General features: G+C 47.6%; 1 protein-coding gene and 1 long non-coding RNA gene across 14 annotated transcripts in view; one reads left to right on the top strand and one right to left on the bottom strand.

The window, feature by feature from the left end:
* Positions 1 to 17,959, bottom strand: part of Gm32017 — a 43,848-nt gene extending 25,889 nt beyond the window's left edge. For 4 of the 7 annotated variants that reach the window (XR_003948348.1, XR_003948350.1, XR_001779217.2 and 1 more), the window contains exon 1: positions 17,649 to 17,904. This is a non-coding gene — a long non-coding RNA (predicted gene, 32017). Of the gene's footprint in view, positions 1 to 1,409; positions 1,904 to 17,648; positions 17,905 to 17,949 lie in introns of those variants that run through there. The other 3 variants (XR_003948349.1, XR_001779219.2, XR_001779222.2) reach the window with 3 other exon arrangements.
* Positions 1 to 21,163, top strand: part of Lipc (lipase, hepatic) — a 154,094-nt gene that overhangs the window by 20,117 nt on the left and 112,814 nt on the right. The gene's annotated exons all lie outside the window — the stretch shown is intronic.

Below are 21,163 nucleotides of genomic sequence, written 5' to 3'. Positions count from 1 at the left end.
GAGAAGGAGGAAAAGAAATAGAGGAAGAAATAGATATGGAGGAGGAGAAGAATAGGAAGGTGAAGACAGAGGAGAGAGTGATCCTGAGCCAGCACATACACAGGGCTGGTTAAACTGCAGCTGACCATGATCAACCCTCAGCGGCAGAATCGCAGTCACTGCTAAGTCCACCTTTAAATTCAAATGCCGACTACCAAACATTTCAGAAAGTTGGTAACGGTATGGTATTTGGGAATAAATGGCTTATCAATGACCCTGAGATGCTCATAGCACAACATTGGGGATCTTTATTCAGCCCAGGTGGTGGGTTCAGAGTCCCAACCCCTCCCGAGATACTACCAAGGCTGTGTGTAGGTTGTGTTTTGAGCCGGGGACACAGAGTGGTTCTTTACCTCCTGGTAAATTATGACCTCAAAAAGAAAGTTCAAAACCAATTTATCTAGCTGCTTTAAAAAATAAGTGTGAGAAAATGTGAAATGAAATATCAGGGCAGGAAAATAGGGTGGAATATCTAGTATACTGAATTTTTCTATGTATCCTACTAGAGGTTGGAGGTTTGTTTAAACATCTACAGAGTTTAAAAGCAATGGTTGCTCTGTGGGTAGGAGTGGGACATTAGTGCATAAGAAGAAAGGAAGGGATGGAGGGAAGAAGAGAGGAAGGCAGGGAGGGAGGAGAAGAGGGAGGGAGGGGCACAGGTGGGCAGGCAGGCAGACTGTGTACTTACGACTAACGTAGGCCTAAGTCTGAGAGGTATCCCACTGGTTACCTAAGATATCATTTCTTTGATCCCCAGCTGGGGAGGAGGCAGGTCAGTGTAGGGTTTGCCTTGACAGGAAGGCCACAGAATAGAGGGACCTTGCACTCACAAGTCAGACCTGTCATTTTCACTCATCCTTGCAGGCCCAGCCAGCCTCAGATCACTGCCCTAAGGAGACTTGCTGATTCCTGACTTGTAACTATTAGAGGAGGTAGGCAGAAATGCAGCTCACACCCCCAGGATGACCAGACCCACCATTCCACAACAGCTGCAAAACAACCCCAGCACTGTGCGGAAACCCCCCCCCCCCTTCCTCTGAAAGAGATTCTCCTGCTCTCTGGCAAACGTCCTGGCCTTGTAGCCCAGTGAGGCCAAAACCTTCCTGATGGGTGTCACCTAGATAGGACAGGCCAAGGACCAGAGGACAGACAGCCGACTTTGACCCTGACTGCCTTCCACGGGGACCTAGCACTGCACAGGAAGAAACTGAAGAGCCACTGAAGGCCTTCAGTGCCTGCAAACTGACCTAAAAACACAAATCACCCAGAGAGCGCCCAGCCAAAGCCAAAATTGGGTATCTAGATTCCCTCTCTGGTCTTCCCCTCCCTCTGCCCTATTTAACACACCAGCTGCCATGCTGGGTACTCACAGACGACTCAGCAGGAAGACAGGCTGCCCTGATTTATCCTGGTCCACAGACAGAGCGGAGCAGCCCCAAATGCATCTCCAAGATCATATTTCTGATATCGATGGTCTATACAGGACAAAGGGGCCAGCAGTTCGCACTACCAGGAAGGTGGCTGGTCACTGGCTCCAAGAAGGGTGTCCATTTTAGAGTCCAGACTTCTCGGTGAACTGGAGTCCAGCCTGCCAGGAAATGGGATTAGCAGGGCGAGGGCAGGACATCCAGACCCCCGCCAAGGGGGCACAGGCACCGCAGTGAGTGAGCCAGTTTTGCAAGGGGCAGAGGAGCCATAGTAACTTTGGCAATGCTGAGGCTCACACTCAGGCACAGGAGTGAGGGCCAAGACCAAAACTAGTCCTTGGCGACTGAAGGAGTCCAGGATGTCTGCAGGACTGCTCCAAAGAAGGTGCAGTTTTCAATCACTGCCACTAGGGAGCGCGGTGATATCTCCTCGGCTTCTGAAATGGCAAAGCTATTAGCTTAATCTACCATTCTTTGTTTATAACTCTGCGTCCAGAAACACTCACAGTTTTTATTTTTCCCAGTGGGGCTGGGGCAGAAGGTGGGGGAAGACACTCAAAGCGAGGAAGGAGTGGTTTCCTTGACGACATGTTCATCCCTGTACTCCTGCCTTCACATCCACACACATGTCAGCTCACATTTGGGGTCTGTGCTATGTTACCTAGTAGAATAGTGTGGAATTAGGAAAACATGTACAACATTAAGTGAGAAAGGGAAGTATGTTTAACTGAATGTGTGCTGTCATTACAACTGTGTGAAACGACATTTATTTGAAGGGTTGAAAGAGAAAATATTGGGAGAAAAATGCACAGAAATGACTATTTCCATTGAGTTTATATCTGAATTTTTATTTCTTCCAATTTTTATGTTGTATATAGTATAGTTACTTTAATGATTTAGATGACTTAAAAGTATATCAGCTTCACCATGGTGAAAGGAAGAATTTGGCCAGAGCAGTGGAACTCTGGAAACACCTGGGGGATTTGTTAAAATATGAATCCTGGGGGCTGGAGAGATGACACAGAGGCTGAGAACATTCACTGCTCTCTCAAAGACCTGAGTTCAGTTCCCAGCACCCATGTCCTGTGGCTCACAAGTGCCTGTAACTCCAGCCCTAGGAGATAGACACCCTTTCTAGCTACCTCAGGCATCCCAACTCATGTGTGCACACATGCACACAAGCACATACATGCATACATACATACATACATACATACATACATACATACATTAAAGAAGTGTCTTTTAATTAAGATTCCTGGTCTCATACGAGTCAGAGATTCTCTTTCCTGGTGATTCTAGATTGCATCAAGTTGACAGTTTAAAACTAACCATCATGAGTAGAGACTCCCAGAACCCCAGTCTATGGAGGAGCTGCCACCTGCCCTCGTCTCTGGCCTTCCAAGGTGAACTCTTCCTACAGAACCCCCAAGGCAAACCTGCTGTCTTAGTTAGGGTTTCCATTTCTGTGAAAAGACACCATGGCCAAGACAACTCTTACAAAGGAAAACATCCAATTGGGGCTGGCTTACAGTTTCAGAGGTTCAGTCCATCATCATCATGGTGGGAAACATGGCAGTGTGCAGGCAGACATAGTGCTGGAGGAGGAGCTGAGAGTTCCACATCTTGATCTGAAGGCAGCCAGGAGAGTTGGTCTCTTCTGCACTGGGCAGAACTTGATCATTTGGAGACCCTCAAAGCCTAACCACACAGTGACACACTTCCTCCAACAAGGCCACATCTCCTAATTCTGCCACTTCTCATGGGCCAAGCATATTCAAACTGCCACACCTGGCTTCACCTCTAACTCGTAATTCAAAAGCTGGGAGTCAGCATGTATTGCTTCTGTGTACTGACCTCCCTCACCAGTAGCTGTCATACAACTTACTTTTATCTACAAGGGGCATTTTATGCATATATAATATATAATGTATGCTGATTATATTTCACCACTGTTACATTTTTTTCTTGTCTTATCTTTCTCCCACATCTGCTGCTCCCCACTCATTTTCCCACCTAGTCATGCTTTGGGGTGTGTGTGTGTGTGTGTGTGTGTGTGTGTGTGTGTGTGGTGTGTGTGTGTGTGTGTGTGTGTGTGTGTGTGTGTGTGTGGTGTGTGTGTGTGAGTGTGTGGGGTGTGTGTGTGAGTGTGTGTGAGAGTGAGTGAGTGTGAGTGTATGTGTATGTGTGTGTGCATGTGTGTGTATGTGTGTATGTGTGTGTATGTGTGTGCATATGTGTGTGTGAGTGAGTGAGTGTGAGTGTGTGTGTGTGTGTGTGTGTGTGTGTGTGTGTGTGTGTGCATGAGACAGAGAGAGAGAGAATGAATGTGTATGCTCCAGTGAATTTCATTAGGTTTCTAACAGCAGCTGGCTGAGAAGTTACTTACAGGACCATAGTCAAAATGTCAGTGGCTATAACAGGGAAGAAAATGTCTTTCCTTCACCCAGAAACCAACTATCTATAAATCCTTATAGGATGCCTTAGGAGGCCCTCCCCTACATGAAAGAACGTTGATAGGCCCAACTTTCCATATATATATTAAATTTAAGGTGTTCATGAAAATGTGCTCTTCCAAAATAGAACATCTGCAAGCTGAAAAGAAAGTGTTCCTTAAAGGGAAGCTTCCAGGCTGAGACTCACTGGTGATGGGTAGAGAAACTCACAATAGCTCTGGGCCACTCCTTTCCAACCCTGAAAATCTGCTCAAGGACATATTTTTCACATGAGCTGGGCATTAGCAGGGTTGGGCAGGGTCTGTGTGAGGCCTGGCCACCCACAACTGTGCAAAACTTTGTGATGTCAGACATTCCAACTCCCTGGTACTAAGAGGAACCAACATAGTGAGAGAAAAAAAACTACTAATTTATTTGGGAACATACATAAAACATAAAATCATAACATTTATTAACTACTTGCTGCATTCTGAGCTCCAAGGTCAGCACAAAAATCACCATTTCATTTATGAAAAAAGCTTCAATCTAAGAGTCCAGCCCCTTAGAGGAGTACTATGAGACCATTTCAATACAACGTGATAGGTGTACAAATTTATCTTGTGTGGAGAATTCTGAGGCAAGAATGGTCAGCTAAGAAGGCATTTTAAACAAGTGTGTGTGTGTGTGTGTGTGTGTGTGTGTGTGTGTGTGTGTGTGTGTGTTAACTATTCACCTGCATGTATGTCTGGTACAATGTGCAGACTGTGCCCAAGAAGGCCAGAAGATGGCATTGGATCCTCTGGACCTGGAAATGCAAACAGGTGTGAGCTGACATGTGGGTAGTGAGAAATGAGCCTAAGTCCTCTGCAAAAGCAGCCAGCGCTCTTAGCCGCTAGGCCATCTCTCCAGCCCCCTGGTTCAAGGGGTAGAGAAGGGAAAGAAGTAAGAGAATATCATAAGGAAAAAGGAAAGCGTATGAGCAGTTATGACTTGAAGAATGAGAATGAAATTGAGAATTCATGAGACTTCGGTTGGCCCAGAGTAAGATACAGTGAAAGGAGCTGAAACAAGAACCCCCAATCCACCCTCAAGAGCTTCACTCTGACCCTGGAGCCTGGGCTGCCCAGATGCAGGTTGACATTTGAGAAGGGGAGATAGAGCTTGCTAGCTGCCTTCCACAACGCCTAGAGAACCTTATCTCCCAGCCTGGCTGAAACCCTGGCCACTCCCTTCTGGGGAGAAACTGTATCAGCAGGAAAGGGCATGGGTGGAGTCCTGAACTCAACAGTTTTGCAGTCTCCCTAGGCCCTCACACGAATGTTTGGCTCTTTCTTCAGAGCAAACTCCAGCTTTGGGCAGATCTCTGAAGTTTTCTTGTTCATTGTTATTCCAAATCCTAAGTCATGGGATTCCCTTGAAACTTAACCAGTATCGAATCAGAAATCGTCCATCTTAAAAATCTCTTACTTGGAAAAGAGAGCTATGTGCAAATCTTACACTACACTTACTGATCAATAGCAATTTCACAGTGAAGCGCTCACTCCCATCTGCGTTAACCCACTGAGGTTTTACTGTAACCCTGTCAACAATACTGGACAGGCACAAACATCCCACTTGGAAGATGTTGGTGCTTATCAACTGTATTAGTTACTGCTCTCATTTCTGTGGGAAAAAAAAAACTGACAAAATGAACTTAAGGGGGGGATTTATTTTGACTCAAAGTTGCCATGTGGCAGGGAGAGCGTGGTAGCAGGAGCACAGGGCAGCTAGTGACATCTGACATCGGGCCTGTAGTCAGGAAGGAGAGAGAAGACTGCTGGCGCTCAGCTCGCTTTCTTTTTTCATGCAGTCTGGAACCCAAGGGTAGATGGCACTACCCACATTTAGGGTAGGGATTCTCACCTCAACTAACCTAGTCTAAAAGTCCCTTGCGGTCATGCCCAGAGTTTTGTCTGGGTGATTCAAATTGGCGATCTTAACCATCACACCAGCTAAGGCCTCTAGGGATGGCCCTGGTATCGAGTGTAAGGGAAGTTTCTTTGGCTGGCTTCAGTCAGAGAAGGGGAGCCCTAGGATGGCCTCATGGATGGGGCTGAGGCTGCTTATGAGAAATGGGCCTGAGTGGATGAGTCTAAGGAAGGCCTGGAAACCAGAGGAATTCTGGCCTGGATCCCATCAAAAGAGAAGACAAATCTACAGCCATGTAATCATCATTGACTAATAGCTACACTAAGTCAATGGTGATCTCATAGGTCCTCATAGGTCGGGTGAGGGAAGATGAAACAGAGGTTGAGTTGGTGTTTGGCGGTTGAGTTGAGGTTTGCAGTCCAAAGGAGAGAAGCCATGGCATTAGGCTTTCTGGTCAACCCTCTACCACTGAGCTACACCCACAAGTCTTGAGCTGAGGTTGATACAGGAGCACCCATGGCACATTCTGGCAGTCAGGAGAGAGTATGATTTTGTGACATCTGTGGCCTCCACAGCCCTCTCTCTGTCCTGATACAGAGATGGAGGATCCTCATCCCACTGGTTACACTCTGTGGGTGCTGTCTGTGCTCAGCTGGAGTCTTGGGGTCTGGCTGGATGTAAGGTAACCCTTGTTTTGTTCTCGTGCTCTCTCACATAAAGGACTCCAGGTGACATCTCTGAACTCTTTTAACAGTTCTTCACACTCAAGCACAGCCTATGGGACTCCTTTACCTCTAATGTCCCATGAGAAACAAGCAGGATCCCTTCTGCACTGACATCCTAGGTGTCCTCCTGGTCACTGAGTGGTTGTCACGGTGCCAGGAGATCCACAGTGTTCACCTCCCTGACTCAGGACTTGCACATGACCAGGAAAGGAGAGCATAGACGCAGAGTTCTGTGCCTAGCGTGAGACCTCGTGCCCTGACTTAGCCCTACAATGACTCAACCGCCTGTGGCTCCAGATTCCCAGACTCAGAGGACAAAGGCATGATTCTGTAGGAACTGTACAAGCACTCAATGACCGTCACACTACTTCTTTCTCAATACTCTCTGGACTAGACATGCATCGGTTTTTGATCCAGTGCAGATGAGGAAAATTCAGTTGATGCTTTGGGGGAGGGGGCTCTCATATGGCTTTAATGAAGCAGAGCCAAGATGTGTAAAAATCACAGTGTTGGGTTGAGGGACTTTTTAATATTTATTTTTATTTTATGTGCATAGATGTTTTGTCTGTTTGTGACCCGTATGTGTGCAGTACCCATAGAAGCCAGAAGAGGGTGTCTGAAACCCGGGAACTGGACTTAGAGATGGCTGTTAGCTGCCATGTGGATAGTAGGAATTGAACTCAGGGTGTCTGAAAGAGTAGCCAGTGTTCTTTACTGATGAGCCATCTCTCCAGCCCTGAAAGCTACTCTTTTGTTTTTTTTTTTTTAAGGAATCCAAAGCCTGAACCTATTCATTTCGCCTAATAGATGGGAAGTAGTAGTAGTTGACCCTGTTTTATAATCAGAGACATGGTAGCTCAGGGTCGTAAAGTCATCCTCTATGAATAACTCACTTAACAAGTGGTCAAGTCACTGGTCACAGCCAGAGCCATCTGACTCAACCTCCCAGCCTTTCAGCAAATCTAGAAATTGCCTTCCTAATTCCAAGTCAGTGTGGACTTTCCTGAAGTGTCTCCTGGGGTTCCTGTGAAAGCATCTTAGCCTTCAGTTTCTCTTATTGTGTATGCCGGTGCCTAGGAGCCTGGGACATATTCTGACCCTCTAATGTACAGCTTAGCCACATAGGGATGACAAGTCGAAGCAGTGGCCCAGGAGCAAAGCCATCCATACACAAAGTCCCAGTCCCTCCCCCTCTCCCACAAAGTTAAGCTCCCCAGAGTTAAGTCAGAACAAGGTGTGAGCACTAATCTACTCATCTCAGAGGAAGGTGCAGCCCAGGATCAAAGCTGGACATTGTAGGCTAGTGTTAAGGTAAGCAAAGATTTTTCCAGAAGGCGTAACACAAGAATCCTCTAGGTTCAGGTTTATGAACTGATCTGGGTCCTCATGGGGTTAGTATTATCCATACAACATAGAAAATGTATCTTTCTTGCCAGTGCAACAACTCTCGAAATTGTCCCATAATTAAGTAACCCATGCCACCACTATCATACACACAAAGGGTGCAAGCAGATTAATGAATTTATCAGTGTCTTAGTTACTTTAGATGACGTGTCATCAAATTCCTGACAAATGCACCTTAAATGAGAAAAGGCTTATTTGGGATCACAGTTTGAAGTTTCAGCCCCTGTGATGGGGGCATCATGGTGACAGGAGCTTGAGGAGGTAGCTGGTTACCTTGTACCTCCAGTCAAGAAGCAGAGAGCTGGGAATTCTTGAACTCAGTTCAGGATTTCCTTTGTATACAACCCACAAGCCCAGCCCAAGGAATGATACCAGAGGTGTTCTTCACATCTCAATTAACCTTATCATAATAACCCTCAGCACAGACATGCCCAGAGTTGATCATTGATATTAACCATCATAATCAAGAAGAGAAGTTGCCCAAGCAGGAAAATAATCCAAGAACCCTCTCAGGAAGGGACGGTGGGGACCAACCTATCCACCACAATTGCATAACCAAATGGCCAGTGGAATAGTAGGAAAGTCCACATTCAGGATGACTGCAGGCTATCAACTTACCCACAGTGTGTGTATCAGGTCTTATGCTAGACTCCAGCATGCTCATTAGACATTCAGTGTATTGCTCTACTAGAACTGCCATAAAAAAGAGCCATAGGGTGAGTGGCTTATGCACAGAAATTGTCTCATGACTGTGAGGGATACTCACGATCAAGGTGCCCATGGGGTCAGCTTCTCTAGTGTCGTCTCCTCCACTTTCTGATGAGCTCCCCCTACCCCATGCTATAGTTCTATGTCCTATCTTCCCCCCCCCACCTCCCATGGGTGTGGGTGTACATGCATATGGGTACACGCAGGTACTCATGCATGTGCGTGCACACCGAGGCCAAAGGACAGTCTCGGGTGTCATTCCACAGATGCCATCCACCTTTTTTGTTGTTATTGAGCAAAGGTCTCTCACTGGCCCAAAACCCACCAAGTAAGCTAGGCTGGCTGATCAGACCCCGCTGATTGGACCATTTCCAATTATATTTCAGGCCTATTTTCATTTTTTAATCTAAGTTCTGGGAATCAAACCCCAGTCCTTTACCAACTGAGACATTTCTCCAGGCCCTAGTCTCCTGCTGCTCCTCCTCCTCTCCCTCCTCCCCCTCCTTCTCCTTCTCCCCTCCCTTCCCCCCTCCTCCTCCCCCTCCCCTTTCACCCCCTCCTCCTCCTCCTTCTTCTTTTTCTTCTTCTCCTTCTTCTCTGGGCATGGGTTACATTGTTTCAGGGTCTACACCTAAATAAGGCCCAAATGACCTCATTTATCCTGAAGTAGGACTGTAAAGAGCCTATCTACTTATCTACAGTTTTCAAGATCTGAGGTGCTTTGAGTCATTTGAGGCAATACAGGCCTTCTGGCCAGGGTTCCGGACTGCAAAGTGGGGATACTATGGACGTCATAAATATGTTTTTATTTTCTTGGAGCTGTAACAACTCCTGGGGAGAAAAGAGGCTTAGACACATACATGGCGTTGAAAAGAAAACAGTAGGCCCATAAACAGGGTCCTTTCCTGGCAATGTGGAAAGCGATAGCCCAGCTTAGGCACACAGCTGGCAGCTAGTTGGGGGATTGAGGTGGTGGTGGGGGGCAGCAACCCCTTTTGGCAAAGTGATTAAGACTCTTTGGCAGCTCCAGCAAGAGCTGGCAGGGAGCCAGGAGGAGTGCTTATCTGGCTCACATTGAGGGTAACGATAAAACTCATCCTCTGGCACAGAACCTGAAGGGTGTGCATGGCGTGAACCCAAAAGCATACTCTCCCTGCCTTGAGAGGTGTTCTTCCCACATAGCCTGTCTGCAGGCAGGCTGTTGCCTAGGCTCACCCAGCCTGGCCTCAGCCAAGGAGAAATGTCCAAGGCCAGTCATCACCCTCTCCTGGCAAGTTCAAAAGGAGTCCAGTGGTAGCCAGTGCCCAAGAACAGAGCAGGGGCTGCAAGGGCTCCTCCCACCCCCTGGGAACCTTTGCCTGGGCTCTGAGTTCCAACTCTGCGAGGGGAAACCAACTCAACAGAAATGAAACATGAAGTCTAGGGAGAGAGCTCCGTCAATAATGCTTGCCTCAAGAGCCTAGGGATGTGGGCTCCACCCACAGAACATAAGGCAGGGGGAGGTGCACAGCTGTAATCTTAGAGCTGGAGAGGAAGACACAACACATCTGGGAGACTCGATGGCCAGCAAGCCTAGCCTAGTTATCAAACTCCAGGCCCACGAAGGAACCTGTCTTTGAAAGAGGTGGACAGTGCTTCTGAGGGTGACAATCAAGACAGTCATTCTACCTCCACATGTGTTCACATACACACACACACACACACACACACACACACACACACTCACACACGCTCACACATATACATATGTTCAAATACATACATGTGCCCACATGAACACACACACACTGAGGCACAATAAAACAAAATAAAATGTACATTCCTAAGGAAGAACCCAGAAAGCCCAAAAGAACAAGGTGTGGGAGTTACACACCGGGGTCTGAGTCCCAGCTGTGTCAGCTGGTCCAGGTGGCTCTGAGCCCGTCACTTCTAGGTTCTTAGACCTCATGTTTATTCATGGTGAGGTGACCAGTGAGACCCAGCCCCAGGCGGTTCTGAGAATGAAATAACATGAAACATTTTTCAGGTATTCCTTGATGGTTGTGAAACAAATATTTGCAAGTGTGTTTACCAAGTAGTCTACACCATACAACTGGCCTGATTCATGTGCCGCCCCCGAGGTGCTTCCCTCCTTTTATTGCAAAAGTGTTGAAATAGATAAGGAAGTTTAAAGGACATTGAATTAGCATATTCCCTCCAGACAGTCAGTAATTGTTACCATTTCCTTGTGTTTGCTTTCTCTCTCTATTTATGTGTGTGTGTGTGTGTGTGTGTGTGTGTGTGTGTGTGTGTGTGTGTGTGTACTGAGAGGAACAGGAGAGTGAGAGGAGCAGTAGACTGAACACAAGGACACACACACACGTGCACACACACGAATGCCAGCACACACACACACACGCCCTCCTTGAAGTTGTGAATATCACAACATTTGAATTTATTTAGTGTGTACGCTTGTGTGGTGTGTACATGTGTACATGTGTTTGCATGTGTGTGGATACACTGCGCATGTGTGCAAATGCATGTAAAGGCTCAAGATTGACACTAAGTGTTATCTAGATTACTTCCCACCTTACATATGGAGGTCGGTTCTTCTCACTGAATCCAGAGATCACTTGGCTAATCCACGCTGCTGAGGACTTCCTGTCCTGGCCTAGGCTCTATTGGGATTACAGGTGAGCTGCCATGCCTGGTTTTAACATGGGTCCTGGGGATCTAAACTCTGCTTGTCAAACTTAGGGAGCAAACATTTCATCTGATGATTTTTATACTATCCAATACTAGTCCACACTCAAATCTCTCAACTTACCCCAAGAATCTTACCTACGGCATTTTCTAAACAGGATCCAGTCAGGACTACCCTGTCACCTCTTGGGTTTCTGGTGTGCTTGGCACCGGCTTGGTGTTCACAGTGGCACACAAATGTGCCACCCACAGTCTTCCATGGACCTGGCTCCTGGCTCTTTTGTTATCCACCATGTGTGTCTCTCCCTAGATAGGAGGCACCTCCAGAATAGGGCCTGTCTTAATCCCTAAGACTTGAAGGCCAAGTGCACAGTAAGCTAGAAGCAAATGATTATGAAATATTTGCCTCATCAAACAAAGGGTAAGAGGCAATACACACTTTTATTTTATTTTATTACATAGAGTTGTTCATTTTTTTTCCACTTTACATCCCCATTTATTAACTTTACATCCTGACTGCAGTCCTGACCCTCCTCCCAGGCTTCCCTCTCCTCCCATCCTACCTCCCCATCACCTCTGAGAAGGGGGAGGTGCCTCCTGGGTACCAACCCACCCTGGCACCTAAAATCACTACAGGACTAAGTACATCCTCTCCCACCAAGGCCAAACAAGATGGCCCAATTAGGGGAGCAGGATCCACAGCCCTGCTCCAGTTGATGAGGGTCCTCCATGAAGACCACGCTGTATATCTGCTAAAAATATGCAGGGGCCTGGGTCTATCCCTTATATGCTCTTTGGTTGGTGGTTCAGTCTCTGGGAGACCCAAGGGTCCAAGTTGGTAAACTCTGTTGGTCTTCTGGAGTCCCTGTCCCTCCAGGTTCCTCACTCCTTCCCCCAACTTTTCCAAGATTTCCTGAGCTCCTTGTAACGTTTGGCTGTGGGTCTCTGCATCTGTTTCAGTCAGTTGCTAGGTGGAGCCTCTCAGAGGACAGTTATGCTAGGCTCCAGTTTGCAAGCATAACGGAGCACCATTAATAGTGCCAGGATAGGTTCTTCCCCATGGGATGGATCTCAAGTTGGGCCAGACATTGGCTGGCCATTCTGTCAGTGAGCTTCATGTTATTTCATTGGTAAGCCCCATGCTGGAAACCATGGAAACGGAAACACCCAAGAGGCACAGAAGACCCAACATAGGTCTGGTCTAGCTTTCCCACATAGAATGGAGTCCTCTCAAGTTACCTGGACTCCTATTTCAGTCTGGACCTTACACCTGAGCTAGGGCCAGGAACTGAAAGGGAGGGATCTATCCAGGTCACAGGCCTTTGTAAACACGCACACAAGGAGAATGTGAGCATCTGGCTTTGTTACTGTTGTGGTTCTTACAGAGATGATTCTAAGTCCTTTGGGTTTCTGCAGAGCCAGGAAATCACTTCCGGATGAGCAAGAGCAGAAAGAAGGATGTTCTCCTGGTGGGTGGTGTTTGTCTGCCTGTTCATTGCCACAATGCTCACTACCTTAATGGGAGTCTGAAGCTTCCCCCAGCTTCCGATGTTGCACTCAAAGCAGCACTTCTCAAACACTATCATGCATGTGAATCGCCTAGGGAGCTTGGTGCAGCCAGTGAGCTTTCCCATCAGATGTTAAATGGGCTCCAAGAGCCTGCACATCTGACAAGCATCTGAGCGATGCTAATGTTGTGGGTTCCCAAATGACAGTTTGAAATACAACATTCCAAGGTGTAATTAGCCTGGCAGAAATGAAGATATTCTAAAGACACATTTGTGTCTCTCCATCTACCAGACTATCGAAACAATGGACCCCTAGAAATAGCAACACTCCTGCCCCAGAAATGTCACGTTAGAAGGAAAAGGCACCAGATAGAAGGGTGAAGACAGAGATTTATTGTCAGACTGTCTTAAAGGATAAGACTGAAGCCCAGACAATGCTGGGTCAAGGATGGGTGGGCCACACCTTTATCAGGACTGCTAAATGTGTATATCCTTGGCTGGCTATTAAACATTAATCTCACTATAGGACCTCATATACGGACTTGGAATGGGGCCACTGGATCTCTTTGTTCCTCTTCCCAATGTGTCCACACTGAACAGATTTCCTTTTTCTGTTTTGTTTTGTTTTTCTATTAATTTGCCTGTTTTAATTGATTTCTCAAAGGTGATGGCTGCATTTGGTACAGAGTTTAACCTCAAGTTCAATAGCAAAGGGACAGTTAACTGGCTTCCATTGTGACTTAGTGATCAGGCCCACTAGTAGACACCAGGTAGCACGGAAGCATAGGAGGAGCCAGGGAAAAGGAAGAAATACAGAGATAAATAAAACTCAACCCCCTAATTCAAAGCCACCTGCAAAGACTTTAATATGGCTGTGCTGGCACCTACATGAGCTTCATTCTTCTAACAACCTAGAGTCTATAAAAGATTTGTGTATGTGTAGTGGGCAGAAGTGTGTGTGTGTGTGTGTGTGTGTGTGTGTGTGTGTGTGCGCGCGTGCATACACCGTACATACATGTGGGTGCTCAGGTATGTGGCCTATGAAATGTTTGGAGTCCAGAGGAGGATATCAGATGTCCTATCCCTGACTTACTCCCTTGAGACATGGTCTCACACTGAATCTAGAACTAGGCCAAGCCACTGGCAAACCCCAGCAATTGTAAAAGGATAATTTTAAATGCCTTTTATTTATTCTTTGACAATTTAATACCTGTGGACATTGTATCGTAATCATATCCACTCCAATGCGTCCCTCCTGTTGTTCTCGGATACCTCCAAGCCTTCCCCTTCCCACTTCATGTCCTCTCCAAAGGATTTTTTTTATTCTCCTTTTAACTATGAGGAAACTAGAGCTGACACAGCCTAATTACGAGGCATCACTGATGAAATATCACAGTAAAAGTCTGACTTGAGGTCTACCTGGCTCCAAGGTCTATACTCTTCCCCACACTTCTTATGCGTCTTACCAAGTTCTCCAGGACACTGAGGAAAACCAGGAGGGAGTTGGCCAGGCCAGCCTTTGAAACCTATCCAGCAGGGGCTGGGGCTAGAGTGGGGCTGCAAGCAAGCAGAGGCTCTGGAACCCACCAGGGGGGAGGTAGGGCCTAGACAGTTGCTTGGGGCTGCTTTCCCTGGGGCCTGTTGCAGTGCCCAGTGATTATTTTTACCCCATCAGACCCACGCCATTTTAACAATTTCTCAATGCACTGTAAGACACTACCACTGTCAGTTTCAGCTATGAGCTATGGCCCAAAGCTTGTCACCAGAAGACCATAAGACCCTGAGAGACTCGTTTTAGAGAGCCAGGGACTCCTCACAGCTTTCTTCTCTGACACAAAATCCCCAAAGCCCTCTTCCAGCTTCCACTGAGCCATCCAAAGAGCATTCATTTCACACACACACACACACACACACACACACACACACACACACACACACACACACACACACATTTATATACATAAACACTATTATACACAGACAAAACACCCTCATGCATATACACTCTCAGAACTTCTGCCCCCCCCCTTTTTTTTAGTCCAGACCAAGTATCTGGGGCTCACTCTCCGGACTTCTCTCTTTCCTTCCTAACTACCTACACATTGATTGAGTAGACTTTGAACTAGACCCTGTACTGAGTATTGGGAAGTAAGATAAATAAAACCCATCAGCCCCTGGGGAGGAGACCTAGCCTGGACCTCAGGTCCTTCGCTCCAGAATACAGAGAGGAGAGAGTCAGGCTGAAGGAGGACAAGCAGTCCAAAGTTGCACAGTAAATTGGGGTTAATGAGATGATATACACAAAGACGTTCCACGGGATGTCTGGCGCCAGTAAATAAGTAGAAACTAAAAGTCCATTCCCAGTGGCAGACCAGGGAAAGAGTCAGTTATCTGCAGCGCAATCATAAACTATTAAGTGAAGAGGCTTCTTGTCCACCCTGGAGAACTGCAGAGGGGAGAAGCAGAGGTCTCCCCAGGGAGCAAGGCTGCTTGAAAGCATTCAGTGAGCACACGGAAGGGCAGTGGGTTTGTCAGCCAGGGCTGGGGACCAGGGGAACAGGGACAATCAGCCGTGCTGGGGAGGCTCCCCAGGGCCCTGGTCTTTCCTAGATGGCTGCTCAGAAGCCCATCTTTGAGCGCACCAGGCTCAGCTGTTTCTGCTGTCGTGCTCCTCGTCTAGATAATGGGGTGTTATGAAGCATGTTGGAGACCATCAATTAGTGCCTAGCTCCATGCTCATCGGGCTGTGTTTCTAAGCATGCTCCACTAAGACCCACAGCAGAGGTAAATATCTCTCCTTCCTCATTCCATGGCTTGGAATTAAAATGCCACCCAACGTTCTCTTCGAGAGAAATTGAGATTTATGGGCCATTGTCAATATCAACACATGCTAGCCATTATTTGAAAGTCCCCCTTGTTCCTTGGGACTGATCCGCTATTTACTTTGAAAGATAAATGCGGCTTTCTAATCTCTGAGGAGGGTTGCTGGGGTGGGGATGGGGGTGGGGGTGGGGGTGGGGGTGGGGAGTCTTAACGTTCCTTCTCTGGAGATGTTTTGATTCTTTCTTTCTGCTTTTGCTGGTGATAGGAGCCCCAGCCTGCTGTCCCTCTCGCTCAGACATTCCCGTGTTCTCTAAGGCTCTGGAACAATGGAGGAGAAGCCAGACCCTCCTCAGGCCAGGGTGGCCAGGGTGACAGTGTGTAGAGATTCTTCCACACCACCTGACTTTCTCCTGTTTCCCAAAACCTTGCAAGAAGCAACTTAAAAGAGGGTTTGCTCTGTCTCTCTCTTTAAGAAGGGATGCAGTCCATGACAAAGAATCTGTAACTCCAGATCCAGGGGTTAGAGCACCTCTGTCTTCCACAGGCACCTGCACCCACATGTATAGACCCACAGAGAGATACACACTCATACACATAATCAAGATATTCTAGGAAAGGTTAGACCCCTCAGTAAACATCCAGCTTAGGGCCATTGGCCACTCTCTGCCTCCTCCAGGAAACCCACCCTGCTAGCTCCCTGAGCTTGACCTCAAGAGCAAAGTTACTACAGGAAAGAGAGATGGAAATTGTTACCCTAGTGATTCCTACTCCCTCTTCTCCAATCTCCACCGGACAAGGTGTTGACACTAACAAGGCCTGCTTCTTTAGGAGGCCTGGAGTCAGAAGGATCTGGCTGTAATTGCTGGCAGCTCTTTGCAGAGAGCATGCATTTGTTAACACTTGGTGTTTTCAACAGAGGCCATGGTGCAACCTGCTGCCTGCCTTCTCACACTTGGCATCTGTAGAAGTACTGTATGCTAACCAATTACACCACTGGGACATGCTCACATGCTCACATGCTCACACTTAGTATCTGTAACATGTTGTCACGGTCCCACCACCCTCAGGATGATCCTGAGACAACATATGAGGAGGCAGACTGAGAGGGTAAAGCCAAGGCACAAGTCACATAGACCACAAGTAACATCGGGATGGGAACCCCGCCCCATGGGCCTGAGCAGCTGCCTTCTCCCTACTGCTGGAGGCAGATGCCTCAGCCACATTTGTCTCCCAGCTGGGGATGAGTCTCTAGCCACCAGCCGCAGCAAAGCCTGTTTTCAAGTCCACTGAGCAGCTAGGATTCCCTCAGTGAAAATGCCACCTGATTCAAATCAATCCTCTTCAGAGACACCCTATGGGCCCTGACCACTGCCTTCCCAGGGTCAAAGTCAGATGGCCCCTAGGTGGCCTCAGCTGGCCAGGCCCATTCCAGAGAGAGTCGTGGGACTGTACATCGGCACTTCCAGAGCAGAAAGGCCAGCAGGTGAACAGCTGGCCGGCCAGATCTTGTCATACTCCCACTCCATGGTATACCCCACCCAGGTCATCAGAGGTCAGGGCTCCATCTGTGCCTCTGGTGGCTCCTCGAGAATGACTCCGTTCCATGTGTAGTGGGTGGAGGGCCACAGTTATCTTTCTCTGCAGAGTGTGGTTCTCCAGCTCTTTCCTGGGGAACAGGGCCCCTGGTGCTCAGAGCCGTCCACTTCCAGCCTAAGACTATAGGGCTCCTGTCCTGCTCGTGATCAGAGCTTCCCCAGGACTGCAGCCAGCTAGACCAGGACCTTGGGCTAGAGTTGTAGCTTCCTTTCTCTATCTATACGCAAAGCCTCCTTCCTCCACCCAGCCAGGTGCTAAAATTACAAGAGCATCATGGACTGACTTAAACACAGCAAGTTGTAAAGCTTAAAATGAACTAAGTTATGTTAGAAGCAGCAGCAATGAGTACCCCAAACGCCTGGTTCCTATCACTGCATTGTATTTTGCTCTCACCTCGATCCTTGTTGATCATGGTGTAGAGTAGAAACATTCCGTTCCAGTGTTGCTGAAGGCCATCTCTTCTCAAGCCAGGTGTGGTGGCTCACACTTGTGATCCCAGCACTTGGAGAAGCTGAAGGCAGAAAGACTGAAAGTTCACAGCCAGGCTAGGTTACATAGTAAGCCTCTGTCCTCCAAAATAAAAGCTACTGTGTCTGATAACATTACATGGTTACTTTTGTTTGTTTGTTGCTTTGTTTTGTTTTTTGAAACAGTGTTTCTCTGTGTAATAGAGCTGTGGCTGTTCTGGACTCACTTTGTAGACCAGGCTTGCCTTGATCTGCCTGTCTCTGCCTCCTGGGTGTGGGAATTAAAGGCATGTGCCCACCCACACCCAGCCCTACTTGGTTCATTTAAAAGCAGTAGAAAGTGGTGGGATTTTGGTTCCTGTTCCTGTTTGGTTTCTGAGAGGTTTCGCTGTTTCCCAAACTGGTTGTGAACTTCAGTTCTTCCTTGGCATCTCCCAGCACTGAGACTATGTGCATGTACCCCTGCACCCAGGACAACAGTGGCATCTGTTCCATGGAAACGGAAATGCCACAGATCTATGCTTCATTCACTGTTGGTTGACTATTAGAACAAGGGTCATGAGAGTCCCAGAGTAAATGCTTTTGTAGGTCCCGAGGCTCTACCATTGTAACACACAGCCAGCTTTGGGCAATAGATAAATAAACAAGGGGGTGTTACTATGTTCTAATAAAACTTTATTCACAGTAACAAATGAAGGGTCTGATGCACTTTAGGCAAGCGAGTGTAGGTTAGAATTTGAAGACATGATTAGAGGTCCCAAGAGAAGAAGGCTAGCACAGGGAGGCAGGGAGGGATAAAGTAAAAGCTAATATGGTGAATGTCAGGGGGCCATGCTATCAAGTTGACCCCCCCCCAAAAAAAAATCCAAACAAACAAGTTACAAAATGTACATTCACATTAAGAGGAAACAGTTGAAATAGTCTAAGAGAAAATGTGCTTAACTGTCAATTGCTCTGGGGAATAGAACTATACCTGAGGCTGTTTTCGTGCTTCTTGATGCATGTCTGTACATTCCTAAGTGCTGTGCATTAATTCGATAATCACAAAAAGGCATTTCTAATATGGAGGGTACTGAGCACTGAGCCAAACCTGAGTGAAATCAAAGCCAGTGGCAGGCACATCTGGGCAGATGCAGCCCAGAGGTTCCTGGAGGGAGGTACTGGGGGTAGGTGAAGGGGTGACAAGGGACACCACATTCTCTTCAAAGGACTACAGACGCACAGGGGGTAGCACTGCTCATGGCCCCTTATCTGCCTCCTACCCAGTAACTCAGTAGGTTCCTTCTCTCCTCTCCCCTAATACTAGTGTGTAAAAGTGCCCCTTATACATTCACATAGGCAGCGTAAATCAGGAAAAGCAAGAGGCACTGTGGCTGTGGCTGTGGCTGTGGCTGTGGCTGTGGCTGTGGCTGTGGCTGTGGCTGTGGCTGTGGCTGTGGCTGTGGCTGTGGCTGTGGCTGTGGCTGTGGCTGTGGCTGTGGCTGTGACTGTGACTGGCTGTGACTGGCTGTGGCTGTGGCTGTGGCTGTGGCTGTGGCTGTGGCTGTGACTGGCTGTGGCTGTGGCTGTGGCTGTGACTGGCTGTGGCTGTGGCTGTGGCTGTGACTGGCTGTGGCTGTGGCTGTGGCTGTGACTTTATATCACTGTTTACCAACTGGAGAGGCATAGTGTTTGATTGATTGATTGATTGGCTCTTTTGCTTGGGTTGGTATTGGTTTGGTTGGTTGGTTTGGGTTTTGGAGGAGGGTCTAATACCAAGTGCTGTGCAAAGAACTGGAACATTACAATGGAGCTAGTGAATGTCTTTTCCAATTTACTGATTTTACAAATAAGAAAATGAAAACAAATGACTTCGAGAGAGATGCCCAAGGATGCAGACCTGAGTAAAAACTCGTCCCAACAGAGAGGACACCCTGAACTGGCCCCTCTTTCCCCAGCATTCAGAGAGTGTAGCAGGCTGCACAGAGAACCAATTGACTCTAATTCTTCCTCAGATCCACCCCTGGAAAGCACTAACGCCTACAAGACAACTAGGCTGCGATATGCCCTGTGCTGTCTCCAGGGTGGGACTTATTTTTCTCCGTGTCGACTTCCTAACTATTAGCAGGTGAAGACCTTCAAATGCTGACTTCTGCACAGATTCTTGGCGGACTGAGACCATATCACTCAACACCAGACACCTTCATTGTTCTATCTTCTCTTCCCCCAAACCAGACAGCTGATCCTGTCTGGTAACCAAAGGATTTAAGAAGCAGGGTCTTAGTCATTTCCTCCACAGACCCTTGAGTAAACTCTCTGGAAGGTGAGCCCTCGCATCTTGCAGTAAGCACCTCTCTGCTTGTGATTCACATCATCACTTTTCCTCTGTGTCCTGGGCCCGAGGGGCCATCGTGCCACCAACACTAGCTAGTTATTCTAGCATTTTCTATACCTCCTTCTGTGGAAAGGCCACATTGCCAGTCTTAAATTATATGCCCCCTGGAGTATCAAGGATAGGCTGGCTTATGCTTTCTCTGGTCAGGGACACAGAAAGCAAGAGATTTAATTAATATACTTTCCTGACCTGAATAACAACAACAAATTAAAGGTTGACCATCTTCATTGTCCCCAGTAACACGAGAGCTTTACAAACAGAATAAATGAGCACTTTTTTTCTGCTGGGGCTCTCTCTCTTAACTACTACAGACTCATGGAACCTTCTGGAAAGTATTCTCCCAATGTGAAGTTCGAAAAATGACCGAGGTTTGGGAGCAGCCTGAGCAAGGTCATCGTGGGCTACAGTTAAAGCACCAGCGGAGCATCCCCGCCGTGCCTCCTACCTCCCGCAGTGAAAGGAAAAGCCAGGCAGGTTGTCATGTGTGTGCACCACTCACGCTGCAATCCACAGCAGAGAGGTTGTCTTCATCCCTGGCTCTTTCCCACAAGTCAAAACATCCAGGACAACACTATCCAAAGGCTGTCTCCTACATGGTTTCCTGCCTCCAAACCTGTCCGGTGACCCACCTTGGCTGCATTTGGCTTTAGGCCAGCTTCCCACCAGCTATAAGCAACAGCCTACAGCCCCTTTCCAGGCAAGAAAGATTAGAGGCTGAATCCTTCTTGCTCCCAGCAGACTCAGTGAGCCTTTGCCGAGGGGTTTACATACTCAGTGCCACCTGCCTTGGTCCCTGAGTAATGCTGTCCCTGCTCCTTACTCCTAACCATTCACCTTTCCCAGAGGGCAGAAAGGGGCTCAGCCTCTCCCTCTCCCCTCTCCCTTCCCCCTCCTCCTCCCCTCTCCCTCTCTCTCTTCCTCTCATGTGTGTGTGTGTGTGTGTGTGTGTGTGTGTGCATGTATTCATGCACATATGTGCATGTGCAATACATGTGTCCTCAAAAAGACTGCATGGATACTGTTCATTGAGGCAGGAGTGACATCAAGGACATTACATTTTAGTCTTT

Source organism: Mus musculus, chromosome 9 (genome assembly GCF_000001635.26).
Source record: "Mus musculus strain C57BL/6J chromosome 9, GRCm38.p6 C57BL/6J".
Taxonomy (NCBI): Eukaryota; Metazoa; Chordata; class Mammalia; order Rodentia; family Muridae; genus Mus; species Mus musculus.
The sequence above is the reverse complement of the archived record's forward strand: the minus strand, read 5'-3'. Positions and strand labels throughout refer to the sequence as shown.